Source organism: Zonotrichia albicollis, chromosome 5 (genome assembly GCF_047830755.1).
Source record: "Zonotrichia albicollis isolate bZonAlb1 chromosome 5, bZonAlb1.hap1, whole genome shotgun sequence".
NCBI lineage: Eukaryota > Metazoa > Chordata > Aves > Passeriformes > Passerellidae > Zonotrichia > Zonotrichia albicollis.
Genome location: NC_133823.1, coordinates 37922906 through 37939819, shown reverse-complemented (window position 1 = coordinate 37939819; position 16914 = coordinate 37922906). Strand labels below are relative to the sequence as shown.

The following is a 16914-nucleotide window of genomic DNA, read 5'->3' as shown; positions in this document are numbered from 1 at the left end:
GTTCACCACTCTATGCTGCATAAGGTGATAACTTATGTCAGGAACCATCTGTTGATGTGCTTCAGTTGGGTGCTTTTCCTGAAGTTTAGAATTATGCAGCTTTCACTCTGCATTCTGAAGGATTGTCAGCACCCAGCTGGACACCAACATACCACCATGGCATTCCAGGCAAGCTCAAACCCCTTCTCATGGGAGCGATAACCCCTTCTGCATGGGGCAAAGTCATGCCCTCCACTGCTTTCTGGGAATATGATGAAGGTCCTTTCATCCCTGTGGAAGGAAGATCTCGGATAACTCACCATAATTTGGGACTGTGGCTGCTCAGGGTTTATAGTGTGAGCTTTGAAAGTTCTTTTTCTCTGCTCAGTGGGGTAGACAACAGTTGAGTGGAAGTTGCATTCAACAAGTGTTTGAAGGTAAAAAGAGAATATTGAGTGTATTGAAGGAAACTGAATGAACCTGTATTTTTACAATACAGCTTTCAGCTTCATCACTTACCATCAACAATCCAAATTAGTGTGTCCTTACTAAGAAGGACCTGCTACTAGACACACCTGATGTTTTCTTTGCTTTCTTTCTGAAGGGGGTACAGCATATGGGGATCATGCACCCTGCAGCCTTGTCCGAGGAGGCCACAGGCCAGCTGCAGGCAGAGCAGTCCCATTATGGACAATAAGGCACTTGCCATGGAGGTGAAAATATTATCCCACTTTCTGGAAAGGTTATTAGCTATTGGAAATATTTTTGCTTTGTTTTTGTTAATTTTTATTTTAAATTTCTAATTTCTCTAATTTGTTACCAGCTAATCTCTAAATTGTTATTGAAAAGTTACCTCTGCTTTATGTTGCCAGTTCAGGTGTGTTAGCCAAAGAGAGAAGAGGGAAGTTTGGATTTGCCCTCTTGGAATGGGAAAGAGCCTATGTAAGCTGCAAATTTGCAATCCATTTAATGTCAAAACCTGAAGGGGAATAATGGGGTAAGGAATTCTGGAGTTTGTGGTTTCACTCTAGGACACCCTGGGCTGTATTTAACCTTGTAGGCATCCAGTTAACAACCTAAGAACAAATACAAGAAGCAAAGGCTTCCTTCTATGGGCTTATGAAATAATTTTCAGCTTGTTGTTAACTCTGTCAAGCCAAACTGATATCTGTTAGTCTTCAATAATTTGTGCCAAATCATATGTTTCAACCCATAGTAATTTCATCTAGGAGTGTGTTTCAATCTTACTTTGGGTTTTGTTGTTGGCTTTTTTTTTCTTTAATGTACTCAGTGCTCAAAGCTAATATCCCTGGGCCATCATTCTCCATAGTCACATCAGGAAATTAAAATTTGAAAAAAAGAGAACTGCCCTAAATGTGTGGGGTTTTTAAAATTCTGTCAGTAAATGCTTATGTAATGGAAACTTCATGTGTAACTACAGCAGTACCTGCTGCCGTGCAGGTGAACTGGGAACATGAAGTCAGTTTTCCTTCCTGGGCAGCTGGAAGGCACAGGCTTCTTCATGACCTTGGGGTGAGCCTTGCCACCTGTTGCCCTTTTTATACAAAAGCAGCCTGTGCCAGCCAGCAAGGGCAAGCACTGACCTCGCTGGGAGAAGCAAGAAGAGCTCAGGAGGGCAGTGAAGCAGCTTGGCAGAGCAGTCTGGTTTGGAGCACGTGAAACGCTTGTGAGTGGGACAAGAGCCCCAGGCCTCGCACGCTGCCAGCTCTGCTCCTGCCTGCTGGCACTGCCAGCACCTGCACCTGGTACTGCCACTACCATGGCCAGATACAGCAGGCACTGCTGGCTGCTGCTGCAGGGAACCCAGCTTAAAATTACTCTTTCAAAATGATTGAGTGTATCATCTCTTTCCAAGCATCTTTGTAATAGTAATAATTTCAAAAAACAATTAAGGGAGGATCAAATAGGAAAAGAAGCCATAAAATGTTTATATAACTTCACATAAAATAATTGTCTTTAGCTTAGCTAATCTAAAGTTTGGCTAGATCAGCTTAAATAATTTTTATTTAAAATTAAGCTTTAAGTCTGAACTTAAAATCTTTGCTCTCTTCATCCATCATATTCACCTATCAATTTCTTAGCTTCTAACTGTTTACAGCTCTCCTGCATATCTATATGCTGCCTTTGCCTTGTGGAGAAAAAGAGTCATTATCTAAATAGTGACCCAGCTGCTGGGTTTTCTGCTTATATTGATTCAAGGCTCAGAATACATATGAGATGTGGTCGGATAAAATTTGCATTATCACACAGAGGTTAAACAACCTTGTAGTAGGATCTGTCGCTACTTCATAGAAAAAAAAATGTAAGAAAGAAACTTGATGTATTAATTTTTGGGACAGATAAAGTTGGGGGATTTTCTGTCTGGTAAATTTTTGTTTCTGCTAGATACTTCTAGACAGAGATTTTGAAAAATCAGTTTTCGAAAATACCAATATGTAGGTGTCCATGAATGTTATGTAAAAATAAAGCAAAGCATTTCAAATAATAATTTTTAGTACCATTAGGTGGTTTGTTACAAGAAGCAGTAGTCAAATATTCCTACAGGCCCATCTCTATATAAAGAAATGGGAATTTCATTACCAGGATGAATAATAAAAGATATATTTCCAAAAATAAATAAATGCCTTCTCATCACTCTAGGAGTTCTGCATCTTAAAATATAAGAAAACAAAACAGAGAACGAACTCTGCTCCAGCTGGGCTGTGGTGTTACATGGGGCAATGGAGGGTTGCATGGATGGCAGGCCATGGCTGGAACAAGGAAAGATCAGGCATATGATAAAGTGAGATCTCTCCAATAGGTAATTGGAGTGGTAGGTGTTGCAAGTGGGATGTGCTGGGGAAGCAGAAGTGATGGCCTGAACAGCCCATGCTGTTCAGGAATAGGATAGGGAAGCATCATTTCCAAGAACTACTTGGTGTCCCAACTCTAAAAGTTTCTTGGGTCCATGCATGGTGGCAGAGTTCATGCTATCCAGCACTCACCTGCAGGGAAACAGTGCCAATACCTGGTACCTGTTTTGTGTAGACAACTGGATACATGTGCTACAGATAACTTGATTTATGGTGGTTCCTTATACCACAAACATGGCCAAAAAAATGCTTATTTTCCTCTTATAACCAATGTTTAACTAAAGAGAGGCATATTTAATCTGTTTTTCATGTCTATTTCCCATAAACACAAGTTTGGGTAGGCAAGTTTGCTATTCACAAGCCAGACCTATTTTTTTCCCTGCAGCAACTCTGTGAATCACCCCATTGCAGTGGAGGCAGGAGGGTGGAATTGTTTCCACACATTTTAAGAGACAATGCAGGTGATTGATGATGAAGGGCATTGACAGGTTGTTCACTTAATCCCTGGATTGGCTTTTATCCCAAATGAAGATGTAGTTTACTGACATACCTTGCTGTGGAATACTTTCATGAGCTGTATGATGATCTTATCCATATCCCTCAAGCCTTTTATTGAAAGTATTCCCAGGACTTTTCTTCACCACAACATTAACTTGTGAGCTGGCTCTATCTCTCTCCATGTCTAAACACTGCTTTGCACTGAAGCAGGAAGGAGTGTGCAACCTCAGCTTTGTAGGTGTGAAGGAGCATGAACCAATACCTGAGCTACTCCAGCTGCCAGCCTGAGCTCCCTGCACTTAGTCCCCTGTTCCCACAGAAGCTCAGCACTGGAATGGGGCTTGCCACACATGGGAACTGTAAGTTTTTTCCAGAAGCCTGTACTTTGGCGCCTGCTTGTGCTTACAGGGGTGGCTCCTGTGCATCCTCTCCATCCATTTAAGGCAGGCAGCTGATAACTTCTAATGCCTGCTTGTCCATTGGTTTGGTCTGGCATCTGCAAGTTTGATTTGTTTGGCATTTGATGGCCTGAGGCAGATGAGATGTGGGGCCAACCTTTCAAAAGCAGAGCTCTGTTTACGCACGATTCAAGTATTGTGACATAAGTGTTACATGAAAATGCAAGTGACAGGATTAATGTACATGTTCCAGTCTGCAGACGAGTTTTGTAAGAAATAAGAGGCTTTTTGGAATGCTAGGCACTAATTTAAAATCAGAGCCTCAAAATCACTATGTACAAGCTCTTTGGCTTTGGGAGAAAGCTTGGGGCTCATGAATTCATTCTGTTTTCCCTTTCTGTCTCCTGTAGGCACTAGCATTGAGTTGGAGAGCCCAAATGAATCCTTGCAAAGGTGGAGCATGCTTTTTAGCTGACAGCTTTGGGGAGGTGAGCAGACTCAGGTTGAGACATCTGGTAAAGGAGATGTTCCTTACCATGACATCTGGCCTGCTCCTGGGGCTGAACTTGGCTTGTACATCAATTCTTATTAGAGATAGTTGCAAGGAGGTGTGGGTATGTGAAGAATGTGAGAACATGTTGTGCATTTAGAGGTCATTGCTGGTGAGGGATATTCAATATACTGTAGTCTGGCACTATCTGGGGTTCTCCTGTTTGGTTTTGTGTTAAACATGTGTAAATTCTACTGAATAGAACAACTTACTCCTTTTGTCAGCCAGAAAAGACTGTGATCAAGATATGTTTCAGCAGAATAGATGGTATTTTATTTTTCATACACTTTGCTTCTTAGTTGGAGTCTAAACATAATAAATATTTAACTTTGAGCTTTCTTGCTCTGATTATTTCTGTGTAATATTTTACTTGATATTCAGTTAAGCAGATGAAACATTATTGTTGGTTCATCTGTTTTAGCAATATAGCATTATACATTTCAATGTCTGTTCTCTAGTAGTTATTAGAAGTAAAGAACATATACTTTATATCTGTTGTGTGATGCCTTTAGCCCTCAAAAAGATTGATACAGAGAGGAATAGTGATTGGGGAAAATTTTTACAACAGAAAAAGTGAACAAGTCGGCTCGTTCATATTGCATTGGCATAAACAACCAGCAGAACATTCTTGTTATATTTGTCGTTTCACTTAAATAACTTTCAAATTTGAAAAGTTTTCTGTTGATCATTTTGATGAGGTAAATAGTAAACTTGCTAGTAAACTTGCACCTCTGTACAGCTTAGAGGAGGAAAGAGGTGTTCTTTCTCTGAACTGTGAACCAAAGTTCAGAGAAAGAAGAAGCACTGGCAGTAAATAAACTGGCACAATTTAGTCTGTTGCTGTTTAGGCTGACTTTTCCAGTCCTGTGTCATTACATAGGCACCTTGTCATTTGAGGAAATAACATTTCTGTTAGCCTGACATAAGCAAGCTGAATCAGTTATGACCAGATTGTCTTGTTTTTACTGGACAGAATACTGTTTCCATAGAACTCCTTTGTCTCCTTCATATCTTCTGGGATTCAAACTGACACCTTAATGCTGTGCAAAGGGCAGTTCCTGTGTGCTGAGTGTGAGCTAAACAGAGACCTTTTCCAGTTCATTCAGAAGTTCCTCAGATCCCAAACCATAAGATACACATTTCTATTATAGAGGGTAGGGAGCAAGAGATGGAGTGTATTTGATAAACAGAGGCAGCAATAGAAAATGGAAAGAGTAGTAAACAAAGCTGAAAAATCCTTCCTGTATTTAAAAAAAACCTGCAAAGTCCTCAAAACTCAACAAAGTCATTACATGCTTAAAAACATGGAATTGCTATTTAAATTTGCTTTGTAATTTCTTTCTTTTTTTTTTTCTGAAAAACTTTCTAGATATCTTTTTGTATGTATGTATCTGTGTGTATATATATATCGGGTCTCCTTTCTGGTGTGCCATAGCAATGTCACCATTTTTTTATCTGTGCCTTTATACAGAGGATTTTTAAACATTTTATTTTTCTGGTTAGGTATCTCATTGTTCAGAAGACTTAATACTAAACACACTCATGACTTCCTTACTTCTGTCTTTCTAAGTTGAAGAACTATTTAAGGCAACATACTGAGGATAAGTGAAGCAAGCTTTAGGCTGGCTCTGCACAGACCTTTATCTAGGGCCCTGCCAGTACAGCTCATTCATTAACTCAGTTTGTCTGAGTTTGTTTTCATCCATGTGAAAGGAAGGCAGATGACTGTAGTCTGTGGGAATTCCTTTACATATATTTTTCATCTCTGACCTAGGACAGAGTTTCTTACTTCTGGGCCTCTCTTACCTTTGGGACGTTTGCTGCAGTGCCCAATATGATACGTTGTTTCTCAGATGAAACTGCATTTGTGTGATGATGACATAGATCAGGGGAAAAAAGTGTGTAGAGATAACCAAATTCAGTTGTCCTCAACAAATCAGTTCATCTGTTGCAAGCCTACAGTATCTTATTCTAGTATCTTCTTCACAGACTACCTTTTTATCCCAGCTCCAGTTGTCATAGAATCATGGAATCATTTCGTTTGGAAAAGACCTCTGAGGTGAAATCCAACCATTATGTAACTGTCATATAACCTCAAACTTAGGTCCCCATGTCACCATTGTCTTTCGATATGTGGCAGGAATATTATGTGCACTTGCAGCCCAGAAAGCTGACCACATCCTGGGCTGCATCAAAAGAAGAGTGGCCAGCAGGTCAAGGGAGGTGACATATGTCCTAGTCTTGTCCTCAGTCCTAGTGTTGGTTCCTGCTGTTCCCCACTGCGCCTCCACATAGACCCCAGACATGACTTGTCACCTGAAATTGCCCAAGGCTGTTGGTTAAATTTGGTATCACCTGTCGGGATGCCCTGGGGGACAGCAGAGCTCCTGGGGATAGCATCTCTTCTGTTGGAGTTGTCCTCAGGTCCTGCTGGTTCCTGACTCTGGAGGGACCCCACCTCCCTTTCCTGCTCCCTGGCATTTCCTGTCAGTACTGGCATTCCATTTCTCAGGGGTATGAAATTTACAAATGCAAAATGAGCATTATGCCATTTCTCACTTGGGAGAGGGTTGTCAAGACAGAAGCAACTATTCCTGCTCCATAGACCCAGGAGCTCGTGTTTTAGTTGCTATATATGTTAGACATTTTGAAGTGCTTATTTATATAACATTTCTTTGGTTTTCTTCTCTTGAGATTGCACACAAGTGTTAGCAGATGCAGATACAGTATGGTAGAAGGCTAAACAGTCTGTTTTGTGTAAAACTGATACACTTGGGATGGTTGTGAGATTATACACTTAGGATTACCCAATTCAGTAGAGTGATCTGCATACCCTGTAGAGAAAAATAAAGAGACTACAATTAAATAGAAAGAAAACAGTAATGACAAACAGTACATATATATAAGAACAGTACTCATATCAATATTACAGGGAAAAATTACCAAGCTGAAAATTCTATAATGTTCATATGCTGAAATGGAAATCCTTTGTTTTGGGTAATCTCTTTATGGGATAATTATTAACAGCTGTTAACATTGTGTTATTATTATGGTCCTGGAGAGAGAAGGGATCCAAGAAAATGGATTGATTTTTCTAAGGATCACCTCTCCAAGCTCAGGAGTGGTCCATCCTCACATGCAGTGAAGCAGAGATGATAATTTCCCCTCTACTCAGCACTGGGGAGGCCACAGCTGGAGCACTGCCCACTCTGGTCTCCTCCATACAAAAGACACATGGAATACTGGAAAGAGTCAAGTGAAGGGCCATGACTGTGGTAAAGGGACTGGAGTTTTTGTCGTATGAGGTGAGGATAAACTTCAAGAAGGAAAAACCTGGGGCTAGGGGAGGATCTTGCTGGTGTGTAAATATCTATTTTACAGGGAAAGATGGAGGCAGACCCTTCTTGATGAAAGGACAAGAGGCTGTGGACACAGCCTAGAATACAGGGAACTCCCTTTAAACAAGAAAGCCAGAATCTCCTTTTGGATGTCTTTATTTACTTATTTGGTATATCTGATGTACTTAAAGAGCTGATTTCCATAATGAAATGGGTTCAGAGCCTGTATGCACTGTACACCAATAAAAAGAGTTGGTGAAACCTCAAGTATAGTTAAAATGTATATGTAATTGGTAAAGGGTCCTAGACCTTCCTGATCCAGAGGAACACCAGGTTCCTTTGTTCCCCTGTGTAAGACAGTCCAATATTTTCATTGTAGATTTTATGCTCCTACTTCTGTGTTACCTGTGTTTTTCCTGCACAGTTTGGTTGTGACTGGGTTCCTGTCTTTTCTGATCAACTTGCAAAAAGCTGATTTCAGAGATTAGTCCCTGGATGTATAATGTGGTGAGCATCAAGGGGCATCAGAGGAGTGATACCTGGCATTACTGAGATATCTATTTAAATATTGTGTTGCTGAGACTTTTGCAATTTCATGTTGCTGGCAGAATTCATTAAAAGGTATAAGACATAGAAAGAGAGATTTTTTAAGAGACTCTCTTTCCAGTGAAATACAACTAAAGTTGTAAAGTTCACTAAAGTTTCTTGGAAGAAGCACTAAAATGTGGTTTGTGGCCTTTAGAAACCCAGGTATGGAGAAACATGCTAATAAAGGATTAACTAGCATAGTAGATAAAATAATAGTAAGCTTTGGTGTTTGGCAGATGGAACATAAACACATTCAGGACAAAGCATGAAATCACCTGTGCCCGAGATATGTATGCAACTCTACCTCACTTGTTCCTTTCATCCAAAATCCTGGACAAAATGCAAAAATCATATGGCAAAGACTGGCTGTGTCTACATGAGCACAAAGTATGGTGCAATGTTGCAGAAAGAGCCGTTTGTCGGGGATGAGCCATTTGTCGGGTGCAGGGAAAACTCAGACACTCAATATGAGTGTTCAGCAAGTTCTGTTTATTGAAGAGAGCATCAGACACTTATACAGCAAGTAATAAGCTCATGAATATTCTGTAATTTACACTGTCTATTGGCCCCACCACATCATCAGCTCTTCCCCATTCCTTAGGGGTTACATCTCTCTTTTCTCATGTCTCTTTCACTATTTGTTATTTTATTCTAGCTAGGCCCAAGGACATGCCATCTTGCAGGTGCAGGACTTGGAATTAGCCTTGTACTTTTCCAATCTCTAGTCAGCTAAAATCCCAACAGTGCAATAGGAAGGAAGCAGGACAGCCTACCCATGGCGGAGCAGCTGGTGTCCATGCTGCTTGTGCTCTGGGGCTTTCCTCAAGAGCTTTCGTGTGGTACTAGAGACTCTGTGCCCATTAGCAACAGCAGTCAGTGAGTTGCACTCCTGGATTAAATGCTTTCACTTCCTTTCCTGGGAAAGCAATTTATTTTGAATTTCTGGGTCACTCCATAGCGTGAACCAAGTGCAGTTACGTGGGGACTATCAGCAGCTTCACAATTGCCCTCCTCCTTTGTGCTAAAGAGTGAATATAGGCTCCTTCCTTTCTTAAAATGCTGTTCTGTGGGAAGTCCTTTGCCTGGTTTATACTCCAGTATAAACTGAAGCATTAGGAGACTCTAGTTGCCTTTAGTAAAATAAAAGTACCTCCAGTAATTTATAGAATACTATATATATTTATGTGTGTGTGTATGTGTGTGTATCTCTATATGAAAGTGTACAGCCTTAACACCCATACACACACTTAAAATAAAGAATACCCAGGAAACATAGGGAAATTATGGCAATGCAGAATGTGCGACATAGTGACTTTGACATGTGAGATGATGATTTACATGTCTAATGGACCAGTGCAGCACATAGCCAAACCGAAAACAGTTGAGGTAACTTAACTGCCATCCAGAGGGGCCCAGACAGACTTGAGGTGGAGCCATGACCCTCAGAGAGCTCAACAAGGCCAAGTGCAAGGTCCTACATCTGGGTTGGGGCAATCCCAAGCATGAATACAGGCTGGGCAGAGAACAGATTGAGGTGTAGCCCTGGGTAGAAGGACTTGGGTGTGTTGGTGAATGAGAGGCTGGACGTGAGGCAGCAAATGTGCACTTGCAGCCCAGCAAGCCAAATGTGTCCTGGGCTGCATCAAAGGGAGTATGGCAAGCAGGGTGTGGGACAGGATTCTGCTCCTGCACTGCTCTCATGAGACACCATCTGAATACTACATCCAGCTCTGGGGTCCCAAGCACACAATGGACATGGATACCCTCAAGCAGGCCCAGAAAAGGGCCATGAAGATGATCAGGAGCACCTCTCCTGTGAAGACAAGCTGAAGGAGCTGGGGTTGTTTAGCCTACAGAAGGCTCTGGAGAAAAAGTACAGCAGCCTTCCAGTATATGAAGGGAAGATGTGGGGTCTGCAGGACAGCTGGAGAGGGTCTTTTTACACGGGCATTTAGTGATAGGAAAATAGGTTATGGATTATAAAATGAAAGAGGGTGGGTTTAGATTAGATCTGAACAAGAAATTCTTTGTTACGAGAGTTCAGAGACACCAGAACAGGTTGCCTGGCGAAGCTGTGGATTCTATATCCCTGGAAATGTTCAAGGCCAGGTTGGATGAGGCTTTGAGCAGCCTGGTGTATGCAGGCAGAAGTTCCAATGGCAGAAGCATTGGAACTAGCCGATTGTTAAGGTTCCTTCCAATGCAAAACATTCTATGATTCTATGATAACTACCAGGGTCCTGATCAAGCCCCAGCCACCTCAACATGCCCCTCAAATTCACAGCACTTCACAAAAAAATTTTGGCAGAGGTAAGCAACAAATTGCAACAAGGTCGTTGTCCTCTTCCAACACCTTCATACTTCAAATTATGTCCGTTTAGCATATTCATACTGGATGAAGATGTCCTTTCGGGAGCCGTAAGAAAGCCCTGTAAGAAAGCTCTTGCTTTGCAAGCTGTCACATCAGACCTGCAAGGTGTTAAGTGGCAGTAGTGCCAGTGCTCCCCTCAGCTCCCTGGCCATCTCTGTTATTTGTGTCCGCACAGTACAACATTTCCACCGCCCTCCCGGCGGGTCTGTGTGAGTTACTGTGGCCAGGGGCAAGGGGAGGGGGAGTGCCGCGAGACAGACACGGGCAAGGCCGGGTGGCAGCCCCCGCCGGGCGGCGCGGACGGGAGGAGGCGGAGGAGGCGGAGGCGGAGGCGGGCCCGGCACACGCACACGCCGCTCCCGCCGTGCGAGTCTTAAAAAGGGCGGCGCCGAGGCGGCGCGTACGGCCGTGGTCGCTGCTCCTGCCGGGAGGTGAGCGGGGTTCGGGGGCTCTGCTGCTGTCCGGGCCGGGGGCCGTCAGGGACGCGCCGCTGAGGGAGGCGGCCGGGCCTGCCGGAGCGGCCGCCGCGGGGCCGGGGTGGTCTGCGCGGCCGCTGTCACCGCGGGGCCCGGCGGTCCCGTCCTCTCCCGCCGCCGGTCCCCGTAGGCTGTCTTTGCGGGGCCGCGGGGCTTTCCCCCCGGCCCTCAGTGGGATCAGCGTTCCCCGGAGCCGGCTGGGCTTCCCCTCGCACAAAAGCCTTCAGGAAAGCGTAGCTGTCTGTCTCCGGCCTCCCCCCGGCGCTGCGGCAGCTCGGGCTGGCCGGGCATTGTTCGGCGCCGGCGTTGCCCCCCAGCCCGGCTCGGCTCGGCCTGGCGCGGGGTGAGCGGCTCGGCCGGGCCGAGCAGCAGGTAGCGGGCAGGGCAGCGCGGTGCTGCCCGCTGGCCCCGCGGCTTCGCGTTCGTTTAGCTGCCGGACTTTGCCTTCGAGTACGTTGTCTTTCGGGCGTGAATGCAGCGTGTACTTGATACAGCTTTTTTTTTCTTCTCCCTTTAAAGCAGTTTATAGTACGTGTGGAAATGCAGCGTGAGGCAAACTGGCCTAAAATGGAAGGTTGAGTGGCTTTGACTTTGCAGGCCTCCTCTGCTGCTAGGTAGGACTTGCAGTGCTACAGCCCAGAGATTTAGCCTGGTTACCCGACGCTTTTGTTCTAGGATGCATACGTTTCTTGTTCCTGTTGAACAGGAATTACAACACTTGAAGCCTTCTAAATTTCTAAACGGCATGTCTGTGAGCTGTCTGGAGTATTACGGACACCCTCCTGGACTGTGTAATCTAAACATATGCCTCACTTGGGTTAGTGTCCGAGATATGATGGTCAGGTTCTTGATAGGAAAGAACAGACCTCATCCATGTGGTGTTAATAGATTTCCTTTTTCATCTGCATTGCTTTACAGGGAATCATGCACTCTCCTGAGCCTGGTCAGGAAAGTTTATTATTGCCTCTTTGCTTTGGAACGTGCTCTCAAACTCACAAGCTGAGATTTCTCTGCACCAGGATTTGGATCAGATTTCTTGCATCAAGAAATGGAATATAAGAGGTCACTGAGTTTACTGAAAAATACCTTTCTCTTCCTCTTGCAACAATAGCAGTGTTAATAATGCGAAAACTGATACATAGAGTTCCTCATGGACTCTTGCTGTTACTGCCTTTTTACAGTTTAAGGATATGTAGCTTGTTTGTATTGGGATGGGGAAATGTTTGAAAGATGGCTGATGGGAAAAATCTAAAGCTTGTCATTCCAAGTAGCTGTTGTGTGTAGTATTACCAATTCAAGGTCTTAAGCAAACAGCCTTAGCCTAGTGTGAGGACTGCATGATTTCCATGAATTTACAAAAGTAGCTTCTAAATTTGGTAGATGTTGTTTTACAACCACAAGTTGAGCAACATGAGTTTGGAAATAAGTCTTCAGTTTTTGAGAAGGAGACACCTAAGCAGCTTTTTGCTTCAAGGACAAGTACAAGGTTGATATTGGTAGAAAAAACAAACCCAGCAATTTATAGTAGATGGTAAGACAACTTTGAAATATTTTTGTGGGTGACTTGCCTGTCTTTTGAGCGAAGTCTGTGTAGCTGGTTCTCCTATCTCCTTGCTCCGCTAGAAAGGAATACTTCCTGGGATTTTTGGGAGGAGGCAGAGGTGACTTGTACCTTCCCTGTTTCGTGTGTGTTGCTCTCCAGTGGGGCAACGTAAAAGGTTTCCTTTCTCTTTCTTATCCTTCCAAGAAAACAGCACTTTTACTAAAGTGAACAACAGAAGGTAAAAATAGATTTTTGTGTATTGTTTTTCTTGCTAATAGGGTTGATGGAATTGGGTAGACTGAAGAAAACTAATAGCAGGAAATTTTTTGAATGTGCAGCGGAGACAAGAGAGATGTTCTGGCCCAAGGGGTACATTGCTTGATAAATTGGGCTTCTGGTGGTCTTATGAACAGACTGCCTGCCATGTCCTGCTTCCCTGCTCTGCTAAATTAAAAGTTCAGATGTCTTAAATGTTTCACTATGTAAATATAACCAGCAGTAACTCCCTAGAAATCCTCAGAAGTAAGAGGGCTGATGGTTTATTCATTGGTGCATGGTTTTGTGGGGGAGTTTACAATGCTGTGTGGCTCAGGGAAGCTCTGCTGTGCAGTGTTGACCTTTCTAGGCTGTAGGCTGAGCCCTGTCAGCGGATGTGGGGCTTGTGTTTCCGCAGATCCCACCTGACTCCTGGAACAAGGACACTTGATAGTATAAGGCTTCTGCTCTCTTGCTGCCTTTTGTGTTGAGAGTTGCTCATCTATACAGGGTAAAATATGATTTCATACCCCTGGCAGGGAGTTTGGAGCTAGATAATCTTTAAGGTATTTTTCAAACCAAACCATTCTGTGATAGTAATTTTTTTTTTTTTGTTAGGATTTGAATCGTAGTAGTACTGGTAGTTTGCTCAAGACTGATTGAAAACAGCTTGCATGATTTTATAGAGGTGTAGAGGAAAAATGGATTTTGCTTTTGTAGTTGAACCATTTAAGTGCTATACCAGAAGTGCATGATGTTCTATTTCCAGAAGAGGATTTCACCTTTTTTTATGAATTACTGTTCTTGAACCCAGAACTCTTAAGCTTTTTAGTTTGATACGGCATGTGCCATGTTTTGAAAATTTGGCTTCTGCAGTCAGACTGCAATAATAGCCTAGTAAGGTTGAATTAATTTCCTAGGAAAGCAAGACAAAGATGCTTACTATCACTGACTCAGAGTAGATGCAGGCATACTTTAATACCTGTGGTCAGAAGATTGTTCTGTTTGTCATACTAGTTTTTGGGCTGCTGGTGTTGGGAGGTCACTCAGTGAGCCAATTGCTTCTCCTAAGTACTTACTGATCTTCCAGTCTCAGTGTGTTAAGGGATTTGTTTTTTTGTAACAGCCTGCTGGATGTAAACCCCATCTAGTGCAGTGCCATGGGGCTTAGTGTGCCTGACCCAGGTTGCCTTCAGCAGGAGTTCAGGTATCCGAAGTATGAGTGAGAAACTCCTTCTCACAGAGTCTCAAGCAAGCACTTAAACCATGTGTTAGCTTGATACTGCCTACTGGGCTTTGTGAATGGTAACCTTTTCCTGGGAGGAGTAGAATGAATAAGTTGGTATGATCCACTCACCTTGAGTATGGTCTACTCAGCTTGAGTATATCATACCAGGAAAAAGCTGTTTTGTTCTATATGGTGGTTTTCATCTAAATGGTATTTGGAATGACACTAGATTGACAGAGTAGTGCTGTGATGTACTTGCAAATCAGAGTTGCAGGGATGCAGTTCTAGTGGATAGCAGTGTAGGCTGAAAAATAAATATTTGCAGGCATCTTATCTGGTTTTTGGAGATGAGAAACCAGCAAGATTGCTCAGTGCCATGATGTGTATGTACAGGCATGGATTAAAGGTAACTCAAAGCAATCATTCTCTGAAAGGTTTTAGTGGTAAGTGTTGATTTTCCTTCATACACAGGGTTACCAAATGTTGTTGGAGGACTGTAATTGCACAAAAGGCATTGAGCAGATTCTTGTCACGTGTTTCAACTCCTGAACTGGAATAAACTCCAGTGACCTCACCAGTGTGCACTCAAATTACTTACTGGACCTCACTGAGAGGCAAGAATCCAGGTGGAGTTCCACTTGATTGCAAGGGGACTGAGGCCAAATGTCTGAGGACGGGCCTGTGACTTTCCTTGTTGGTGTGAACAGAACCTTGACCTGTTTCAGATTTAGTGCCCCTTAAAGGTTGCAGCCTTAAATTTGATTGCACTTTATGAGTAAGTCAGTGTCCTAACTTATGGGTCTGTATCCAGCTTGTAGGTTGTTTCCCTCCAGTTCTGCCTTGTCCCAAATGCAGGAAGAGAATCTGAACCAGTAGAGGGAACAAACCTACACCCCAGTACGTGATGCCCCATGGTTGCTGAGAGCCTGACTTAGGGAGCTGAAGAGGAGCTGGATGTGAGGTGTGAATATTAGGGACCTGGTGGTTCCTCCTGCCTGGGCTGTGTTCCTAGTTCTCTAGTTCTTTCTTCTTCACTCTTGCAGGAAGGTAAATAGGTCAGTTACTGCTTTAAAAGAAGGGTTTATAGCTCTCAAGCTTGGCTGGATAAACTATGTGATTTCTGGGTAAGATTTTTTAAAAAGGAAAGTTGGGGAGGTGCCAAGGGGTGAGGCAGAGGTGGTGGAGGAGGAGGAGGTCATAGTAGTGGATTAGACAGTTCAATGTGTTTGGTTTTTTCAGGCAGATTTTCCCTGGCTGAGGAGTCATATATGACTCCTCGTATATGACATGACAGGCTGCACCACAGTAGGCATCTTGCTGTCTTGTTTGTTATACAGAGCTTAAACTAGGATTTCTCCTTCAGGTCTCAAATACCAAAGCTCCTTTGCTGTATCTTGAAGGTGGTTGTGGTTTGCTTGCTGGCTAGTTTGGCTATGTTACAGGTGTTTGCAAGACCTCAGTCAGATTCCCTCTGACTGCAGGACAGGCAGAAAATCCTGGGAGGATTTGTAAGCAGTGTTCATTTACAGTTTTGTGCCTAATGTGTAGTATTACAGTAGTCCACCCTCTTCCCCAGCTGTGCTGTTGTTTTCTTCTGGGAGCTAATGGCTATCTGGTCATTGAAATGAGAGTTGATCTACTTGAGAACTAGCATCGGGAATAACATAGAAAGATTGTGTTTGCCAGATCCCCTCCCTTGTGACTGCCTGGCTAATGTGGAAAGGGTCTGTGGCAGCATATTACCTAGGACATGGTGGACTGACTCAAATTTAAGGTGATTATAAATGCACTCTGAGATGAGGATTATGTATTCTGTTCAGACAAAAAGATTTCTTGGGTTAATAGCCAAAGGTATTTGTTCTACCTGTTTTTTTATACATTATAAAGAGGCTAGAACGTGATTCTGCACTTGTTCTTTCAAAGGCTGAGGGGAGAAAGGCTTAAGAAAAACAGATCCATGGGAGCTGAGCAGTGTAACCTGTAAGAGTAAGTAAAGAAAAAAAGACTGCAGTGGCAGGTAGCTGTCAGGACAACTCAAAGGTATGTGGGTGGCTGGTTCCCTGTTTCAGCATATCATAATGAAAACATCATAATGCTATATTGCTCATAATAAGAGGCGGCATGTCTTGTAGATTTCTCCTCCCTGCAAGAGGCTGCAGAAATAACACAGCCTGTTCTTTTACACCATGTGACGGACCTGCCTTTATGGCAGTGCTAGTGTGTTGTTTATCTAAATATTAGCACAGAGAGAAAGAAAGGCCATTGGTTCTTGGGGTTGTTTTCTCTGCACTACAGAAGCCGATGGCTGCTCTCCTGTTCTCTTCCGTTGCACTCGGACCATGCCTGGCTATGGGCAGACAATGGGCAGGCTGCTGCCCACTGTAAATAGACCATTGTACACCCAGAGTGGGAGCAGCAGAGCGGCTGAGCCCTGCCAACTTGGGTCGCTGCCTTGAGATACTGGCTGTGCTGTGAAGAACGAGTCTTGGGTGCTGCAGGGCGGGTGGGTGTGTGTGAGCAGAGAGCTGGCTTTGTCTGAAACGTACAGAGCTCCTTAGCCAAACTGATACAGTGAATGCTGAGGGGTGCCTTTTTGGGCTGCACTGGGGGGATTGTTTCTTTGGAGGTGGTCAAGACAGATAATTGTCTCTGAGGCAGTTTTGGCTCATTACCCAAACTTCTTTCCCTCTGGTCTTAAAAAAAATAGCATGGTCTATTGATGGCATTGAGAAAAAAGTGCTTTTGACCTCAGATGTTGATGCTGCTCTTTCCCCCCTACATGTAGCAATCTGAGTATTACAGACTGGTACTTTCCAT

At 43.5% G+C, this 16914-nt stretch overlaps 1 protein-coding gene across 1 annotated transcript in view; it reads left to right on the top strand.

Annotated features, from left to right (window-relative positions):
- The first annotated feature begins 10886 nt into the window (after positions 1 to 10886).
- Positions 10887 to 16914, top strand: part of ACSL1 (acyl-CoA synthetase long chain family member 1) — a 38046-nt gene continuing 32018 nt past the window's right edge. The window contains exon 1 of the mRNA XM_074541382.1: positions 10887 to 11026. The gene's annotated coding sequence lies outside the window, so the exon portion shown is untranslated. The remainder of the gene's footprint in view (positions 11027 to 16914) is intronic.